This window comes from Monodon monoceros, unplaced genomic scaffold (assembly GCF_005190385.1).
Source record: "Monodon monoceros isolate NGI ecotype Baffin Bay Population unplaced genomic scaffold, NGI_Narwhal_1 Super_Scaffold_5, whole genome shotgun sequence".
NCBI classification, from domain to species: Eukaryota; Metazoa; Chordata; class Mammalia; order Artiodactyla; family Monodontidae; genus Monodon; species Monodon monoceros.
In genome coordinates, this window is record NW_021703782.1 from 76050443 (window position 1) to 76060286 (window position 9844).

Here is a 9844-nt window from a genome sequence, read left to right on the forward strand (position 1 = left end):
ACAAAAGAATAGGAACAGGACCTGCACCTCACGGAGGGAGCTGTGAAGGAGGAAAAGTTTCCACACACTAGAAGCCCCTTCACGGGCAGAGATGGGGGTGGCAGAGGGGAAGCTTCGGAGCCACGGAGGAGAGCACAGCAACAGGGGTGCAGAGGGCAAAGCGGAGAGATTCCCACACAGAGGATGGGTGCCGACCGGCACTCACCAGCCCGAGAGGCTTGTCTGCTTACCCGCCGGGGCGAGTGGGGGCTGGGAGCTGAGGCTCGGGATCCCAGGGAGAGGACTGAGGTTGGCTGAGCGAACACAGCTGTGTGGGCTAGTGCACCACAGCTAGCCAGGAGGGAGTCCGGGAAAAAGTCTGTAACTGCCTAACACGCAAGAGACCACTGTTTCGGGAGTGCGAGGAGAGGGGATTCAGAGCACCACCTAAACGAGCTCCAGAGACGCGCGCGAGCCGCAGCTATCAGCGCGGACCCCAGAGACGGGCATGAGACACTAAGGCTGCTGCTGCTGCCACCAAGAAACCTGTGTGTAAGCACAGGTCACTATCCACACCTCCCTTCCGGGGAGCCTGTGCAGCCCGCCACTGCCAGGGTCCCGTGATCCAGGGACAACTACCCCGGGAGAACGCACGGCGCGCCTCAGGCTGGTGCAACATCACACCGGCCTCTGCGGCCGCAGGCTCGCCCTACTTTCTGTACCCCTCCCTCCCCCGGCCTGAGTGAGCCAGAGCCCCCAAATCAGCAGCTCCTTTAACCCCCTTCTGAGCAAAGAACAGACGCCCTCAGGTGACCTACACGCAGAGGCGAGGCCAAATACAAAGCTGAACCCCAGGAGCTGCGCAAACAAAGAAGAGAAAGGGAAATCTCTCCCAGCAGCCTCAGGAGCAGAGGATTAACGCTCCACAATCAACTTGATGTACCCTGCATCACTGGAATACCTGAATAGACAACGAATCATCCCAAATTGAGAAGGCAGACTTTGGGAGCAACTGTAGACTTGGGATTTGCTGTATGCGACTGACAGGTTTCTGGTTTTAATTTTTATCTTAGTTTAGTATTTAGCATTTATTTTCATTGGTAGATTTGTTTACTGATTTGGTTGCTCTCTTCCTTTTTCTTTTTATATAGAGATATATATATTTTCCCTTTTTCTCTTTTTGTGAGTGTGTATGTGTATGCTTCTTTGTGTGATTTTGTCTGTATAGTTGTTACCATTTGTCCTAGGGTTCTGTCTGTCCGTTTTTTTTGTTTGTTTTAGTACAGTTTTTAGTGCTTGTTATCATTTGTAGATTTGTTTTTTGGTTTGGTTGCTCTCTTCTTTCTTTCTTATTTTTTTACTACTTTTTAAATTGTTTATTATTAATAATTATTTTTATTCTTTATTCTAATAACTTTCTTTTTATTTCCTTGCTCCCTCCCTCCCTCCCTCCCTTCCTTCCTCCCTTTCCTTCTAAGCCGTGTGGCTAACAGGGTCTTGGTGCTCCCCAGGTATCAGGCCTGTGCCTCTGAGATGGGAGAGCCGAGTTCAGGACATTGGTCCACCAGAGACCTACTAGCTCCACATAATATCAAATGGTGAAAGCTCTTCCAGAGATATCTGTCTCAACGCTAAGACCCAGCTCCACTCAACGACCAGAAATCAACAGTGCTGGACACCCTATGCCAAACAACTAGCAAGACAGGAACACAACACCACCCATTAGCAGAGAGGCTGCCTAAAATCATAATAAGTCCACAGACACCCCAAAACACACCACCAGACGTTGACCTCCCCACCAGAAAGACAAGATCCAGCCTCAGCCACCAGAACACAGGCAAGAGTCCCTTCCACCAGGAAGCCTACACAACCCACTGAACCAACTTTAGCCACTGGGGACAGACATCAAAAACAACGGGAACTACGAACCTGCAGCCTGCAAAAAGGAGACCCCAAACAGTAAGATAAGCAAAATGAGAAGACAGAAAAACACACAGCAGATGAAGGAGCAAGATAAAAACCCACCAGACCTAACAAATGAAGAGGAAATAGGCAGTCTACCTGAAAAAGAATTCAGAATAATGATAGTAAAGATGATCCAAAATCTTGGAACTAGAACAGAGAAAATGCAAGAAACATTTAACAAGGACCTAGAAGAACTAAAGATGAAACAAGCAACGATGAACAACACAATAAATGAAATTAAAAATACTCTAGATGGGAATCAATAGCAGAATAACTGAGGCAGAAGAACGGATAAGTGACCTGGAAGATAAAATAGTGGAAATAACTACTGCAGAGAAGAATAAAGAAAAAAGAATGAAAAGAACTGAGGACAGTCTCAGAGACCTCTGGGACAACATTGAACACACCAACATTTGAATTATAGGGGTTCCAGAAGAAGAAGAGAAAAAGAAAGGGACTGAGAAAATATTTGAAGAGATTATAGTTGTAAACTTCCCTAATATGGGAAAGGAAATAGTTAATCAAGTCCAGGAAGCACAGAGAGTCCCATACAGGATAAATCCAAGGAGAAACACGCCAAGACACATATTAATCAAACTGTCAAAAACTAAATACAAAGAAAACATATTAAAAACAGCAAGGGAAAAACAACTAACACACAAGGGAATCCCCATAAGGTTAACAGCTGATCTTTCAGCAGAAACTCTGCAAGCCAGAAGGGACTGGCAGGACATATTTAAAGTGATGAAGGAGAAAAACCTACAACCAAGATTACTCTACCCAGCAACGATCTCATTCAGATTTGATGAAGAAATTAAAACCTTCACAGACAAGCAAAAGCTGAGAGAGTTCAGCACCACCAAACCAGCTTTACAACAAATGCTAAAGGAACTTCTCTAGGCAAGAAACACAAGAGAAGGAAAAGACCTACAATAACAAACCCAAAACAATTAAGAAAATGGGAATGGGAACATACATATCGATAATTACCTTAAATGTAAATGGATGAAAATGCCACTAAAAGTCACAGACTGGCTGAATGGATACAAAAACAAGACCCATATATATGCTGTCTACAAGAAACCCACTTCAGACCTACAGACACATACAGACTGAAAGTAAGGGGATAGAAAAAGATATTCCATGCAAATGGGAACCAAAAGAAAGCTGGAGTAGCAATTCTCATATCAGACAAAATAGACTTTAAAATAAAGACTATTAGAAGAGACAAGGAAGGACACTACATAATGATCAAGAGATCGATCCAAGAAGAAGATATAACAATTGTAAATATTTATGCACCCAACATAGAAGCACCTCAATACATAAGGCAAATACTAACAGCCATAAAAGGGGAAATCAACAGTAACACATTCATAGTAGGGGACTTTAACACCCCACTTTCACCAATGGACAGATCATCCAAAACGAAATTAAATAAGGAAACACAAGCTTTAAATGATATATTAAACAAGCTGGACTTAATTGATATTTATGACATTCCACTCAAAAACAACAGAATACAATTTTTCTCAAGTGCTCATGGAACATTCTTCAGGACAGATCATATCTTGGGTCACAAATCAAGCCTTGGTAAATTTAAGAAAACTGAAATTGTATCAAGTATCTTTTCTGACCACAACGCTATGAGACTAGATATGAAATACAGGAAAAGATCTGTAAAAAATACAAACACATGGAGGCTAAACAATACACTACTTAATAATGAAGTGATCACTGAAGAAATCAAAGAGGAAATAAAAAAATACCTAGAAACAAATGACAATGGAGACACGATGAACCAAAACCTATGGGATGCAGCAAAAGCAGTTCTAAGAGGGAAGTTTATAGCCATACAATCTCACCTCAAAAAACAAGAAACATCTCAAACAACCTACTCTTACACCTGAAAAAACGGGAGAAGACTCAAATCAATAGAATTAGAAATGAAAAAGGAGAAGTAACAACTGACACTGCAGAAATACAAAAGATCATGAGAGATTACTACAAGTAACTCTATGCCAATAAAATGGACAATCTGGAAGAAATGGACAAATTCTTAGAAATGCATAACTTGCCAAGACTGAATCAGGAAGAACTAGAAAATATAAACAGACCAATCACAAGCACTGAAATTGAGACTGTGATTAAAAATCTTCCAACAAACAAAAGCCCAGGACCAGATGGCTTCACAGGTGAAGTCTACCAAACATTTAGAGAAGAGGTAACACCTATCCTTCTCAAACTCTTCCAAAATATAGCAGAGGAACACTCCCAAACTCATTCTACGAGGCCACTGTCACCCTGATAGGAAAACCAGACAAAGATGTCACAAAGAAAGAAAACTACAGGCCAACATCACTGATGAACATAGATGCAAAAATCCTCAACAAAATACTAGCAAACAGAATCCAACAGCACATTAAAAGGATCATACACTATGATCAAGTGGGGTTTATCCCAGGAACACAAGGATTCTTCAGTATACACAAATCAAACAATGTGATAAACCATGTTAACAAATTGAAGGAGAAAAAACATATGATCATTTCAATAGATGCAGAAAAAGCGTTCGACAAAATTCAACACCCATTTATGATAAACACTCTCCAGAATGTAGGCATAGAGGGAACCTACCTCAACATAATAAAGGCCATATATGACAAACCCACAGCCAACATCGTTCTCAAGGGTGAAAAACTGAAACCATTTCCTCTAAGATCAGGAACAAGATAAGGTTGTCCACTCTCACCACTCTTATTTGGTACAGTTTTGGAAGTTTTAGCCACAGCAATCAGAGAAGAAAAAGAAAAGGAATCCATATCAGAAAAGAAGAAGTAAAACTGTCACTGTTTGCAGATGACATGATACTATACATAATCCTAAAGATGCTACCAGAAAACCACTAGAGCTAATCAATGAATTTGGTAGAGTAGCAGGATACAAAATTAATGCATAGAAATCTCTTGCATTCCTATACACTAATGATGAAAAATCTGAAACAGAAATTAAGGAAACACTCCAATTACCATTGCAACAAAAATAATAAAATACCTAGGAATAAACCTACCGAAGGAGAGAAAAGACCTGTATGCAGAAAACTGTAAGACACTGATGAAAGAAATTAAAGATGATACAAACAGATGGAGAGACAGACCATGTTCTTGGATTGGAAGAATCAACATTGTGAAAATGACTATACTACCCAAAGCAATCTACAGATTCAATGCAATCCCTATCAAACTACCAATGGAATTTTTCACCGATCTAGAACCAAAAATTTCACAATTTGTATGGAAACACAAAAGACCCCGAAAAGCCAATGCAATCTTGAGAAAGAAAAACGGAGCTGGAGGAATCAGGCTCCCTGACTTCAGACTATACTACAAAGCTACCGTAATCAAGACAGTATGGTACTGGCACAAAAACAGAAAGATAGATCAATGGAACAGGATAGAAAGCCCAGAGATAAACCTACGCACATATGGTCACCTTATCTTTGATAAAGGAGGTAGGAATATACAGTGGAGAAAGGACAGCCTCTTCAATAAGTGGTGCTGGGAAAACTGGACAGCTACATGTAAAAGTATGAGATTAGGTCACTCCCTAACACCATACACAAAAATAAGCTCAAAATTGATTAAAGACCTAAATGTAAGGCCAGAAACTATCAAACTCTTAGAGGAAAACATAGGCAGAACACTCTATGACATAAATCACAGCAAGAACCTTTTTGACCCACCTCCTAGAGAAATGGAAATAAAAACAAAAATAAACAAATGGGACCTAATGAAACTTCAAAGCTTTTGCACAGCAAAGGAAACCATAAACAAGACCAAAAGACAACCCTCAGAATAGGAGAAAATATTTGCAAATAAAGCAACTGACAAAGAATTAATTTCCAAAATTAACAAGCAGCTCATGCAGCTCAATAAAAAAAAAAAACCCAATCCAAAAATGGGCAGAAGACCTAAATATACATTTCTCCAAAGAAGATATACAGATTGCCAAAACACATGAAAGGATGCTCAACATCACTAATCAATAGAGAAATGCAAATCAAAACTACAATGAGGTATCACCTCACACCAGTCAGAATGGCCATCATCAAAAAATCTAGAAACAATAAACACTGGAAAGAGTGTGGAGAAAACGGAACCCTCTTGCACTGTTGGTGGGTATATAAATTGATACAGCCACTTTGCAGAACAGTATGGAGGTTCCTTAAAAAACTAAAACTAGAACTACCATATGACTCATCAATCCCACTACTGGGCATATACCCTGAGAAAACCATAATTCAAAAAGAGTCATGTACCACAATGTTCACTGCAGCTCTATTTACAATAGCCAGGACATGGAAGCGACCGAAGTGTCCATCGACAGATGAATGGATAAAGAAGATGTGGCACATATATACAATGGAATATTACTCAGCCATAGAAAGAAACGAAATTGAGTTATTTGTAGTGAGGTGGATGGACCTAGAATCTGTCATACAGAGTGAAGTAAGTCAGAAAGAGAAAAACAAATACTGTATGCTAACACATATATATGGAATCTAAAAAAAAAAAAAATGGTTCCGATGAACCTAGTGGCAGGACAGGAATAAAGACACAGACGTAGGGAATGGACTTGAGGACACAGGGAGGCGGAAGGGTAAGCTGGGACGAAGTGAGAGAGTGGCATGTACATACATACACTATCAAATGTAAAATAGATAGCTAGTGGGAATAGTGGGAAGCAGCTGCATAGCACCGGGAGATCAGCTCTGTGCTTTGCGACCATCTAGAGGGGTGGGATAAGGAGGGTGGGAGGGAGACGCAAGAGGGAGGGGATATGGGGATAACGTATGCATATAGCTGATTCACTTTGTTATACAGCAGAAACGAACACGACATTGTAAAGCAATTATACTCCAATAAACATGAAAAAAAAAAGGGGGACTTGTATCAGAATATATAAAGAAGGGGCTTCCCTGGTGGTGTAGTGGTTCAGAGTCCGCCTGCCAATGCAGGGGACACGGGTTCGAGCCCTGGTCCAGGAAGATCCCACATGCCACGGAGCAACTAAGCCCGTGCGCCACAATTACTGAGCTTGTGCTTTAGATCCAGAAGCCACAACTACTGAGGCCACATGCTGCAACTACTGAAGCCCACGCACCTAGAGTCCGTGTTCTACAAGAGAAGGCACCCCAATGAGAAGCCGGCACGCCACGATGAAGAGTAGCCCCCACTTTCCACAGCTAGAGAAAGCCCGTGTGCAGCAACAAAGACCCACCACAGCCAAAAATAAAAATAAATAAAATAAATTAATTTTTTAAAAAAAGAATATACAAAGAACTCTCAAAACTCAATAAGAAGACAAACAAGCCAATTTTTTAAAAAAACGGGCAAAAGATTTGAACAGACACTTCACCAAAAATGTTAAATGAATGCCAAACAAGCACAGGAAAAGAGAAGTTCAACATCATTAGTCACTACAAAAATCCAACAAAGCTCAGTCAGCTACCAATACATACTTATTAAAATGTCTAAAAACAAAAAAACTGATAATACCAAGTACTGGAGAGGATGTGGAGCACCTAGAACACCCATACATTGCTGATGGGAATGCAAAATGACACACCCATTTTGAAAAACAGTTTCCTTATAAAGTCAAACCATACCACCCAGCCATCATACTTGTAGGTGTTTACCGAAGTGAAATGAAAACTTATCACAGAGAAACCTATATGTAAATGTTTCTAGTGACTTTATTCATAATCACCAAAAATTAGAAACAGACCTAATGTCCCTCAACTGGATGGCCAAAGCATAAGGAAAAGGGACGGAAGGAAGAGAAGATCCAAGATGCAGGAAGAGCAGCGACTGAGACAGATCTGGGGTCTAAGCAGCAGCAGTGGGAAGTTCTCTTTAGAACACATTCTCACTAACTCAGATCTAGCAATTCCCAAGCTCTTTGCTGCTTGGTTCTGAGTTTCAGATTCCTGGGAGAGACTATGATTGCACCGCTTTAAGCTGGATGTCTACCTCTGGACAAAATTGGCAGTAGGCAGTGGGCAAGTTACCTAAGTCTGAGAAAGTCGCTGGGACTTGTCCCTGTGCACTGGAGCCACTCACAGCAAAGGGGAACTGTGTGCTAGGTAGGTGCCCCAAGAAATGTGTATTATAAGCAAAAAGGATGCACCAGTCCTCTTCCACTAGAGGTCACCAACAGGATATGGAAAGGACAAAAAGAGTTCAGTGGCATTCTCATTACTTTTTCCCCCACAGTCTCTTTAATATCCCAACAGGTTTTTGTCTACAGCCTAGGAGAAATTACCCTCATTCTCATGTTTATATTTTAAAGTTTTGTTTAAACTACTGACAAAAGATCATATGCATTCTCACTCGGTCCTTCATCTAAAAGATAATACCTCTAAATGCTTAGGTTATGACATATATACACTATTGATACTATGTAAAAAATAGATAACTAATGAGAACCTACTGTATACAAGGAACTCTACTCAATGCTCTGTGGTGACCAAAATGGGAAGAAAATCCAAAAAAGAGGGGATATATGTATACGTATAGCTGCTTCACTGTACTTTGCTGTACAGTAGAAACTAACACAACAGTGAAATAAAGCAACTATACTCCAGTAAAAATTAATTAATTTTAAAAATAAAAATAAATAAATAAATGTTTAGGGTATGTTAAGTAGTAGCTTTAACATGCTACTACCTTGCTCAAAAACTTGTAGGGGCTCCCTATTACCTACCACATTAAAGCATCTGAGAATTTAGAGTTCCTTATCAAATAGCCCCTCCCTGACTTTTCCAACTCCTCATTTATTAAACATCTGTTGAACATACAGTGATCTCTACTTTCTAGACACTAACATGAATATGATGACCTTATTTGTCAATCTTATTGACAAGAATTTATGGGCATAATGGAATCAAATATCTGAACTGAGACCATCCCAGAATATTTGTGGCATGTTTGCCATAATTAAAAGATATCACACACACCAAAAAAAAAGGTGAAAACACAGTCTCTATCTTGCAAGAGTAGTTCTGTGTGGTACAGGCTACTGCCCAGCAACCTTTGACCCTGTTCAGAATCCAGGCTGCCCCCAGGCCTACCTTGTTCACGCCCACCTTGCTTTTCTTTTGCTATTCCTTTGACCTTGAAAATCTTATCTTGTGCATCATCACTCTATTCTGTGCCCCCAACTCGAGGAAATACGGTAACCATCTTCAAAATATTTGTGCTTACTAACCTCTCCATACTCTGAACAATTCTTGTAACATAACAAAAAGCTGTCTTTTCTGAGTATGAGAAGAACTTTGCATGTAATTTTTCAAAAATTAAGGAATTGGATAAATTTTTATCCAATTTGTAATACTTTAGTATCAAGAATAAGTTAAACGATAATTATGTGTTTTCCTTAACGCAAGCACCTCCCTTCATAAGGTAATCTGTCTCTCTACTCCTTGGAACTTCCATTACATTTCATTCCTCTACTGAGCACAAGTCGTTTTCTGTTTTGCATTATGGTTCTCTGTCAATACCTGCTTCTTCTGTGAGATTACAGCTCCTTGAGGCTAAGATCTGTGTCTTACTCTAATGTGCACCCCTTCTAGTTCTCAGCACAACACACTTTTTTCTTAAATGAAGGAAGGTATTAACCAACAGAGATTTCTATGGTGATATTATTACAGTCTCATCTTCCATATAAGCCTGTCGAACAGCCTAGAAATAAAACACTTTAAACAGTTCAGAGAACCGTATCTGTGAAATTGTTGGTACAATGTAATTCTAAAGTAGGTTTGGGGCCCCCCGACTATACAGAAAGCTGTCTTCTCTTCTGTGTTACTTTCCCAAGCCAAAAAAAAAAAAAAAAGATAGTG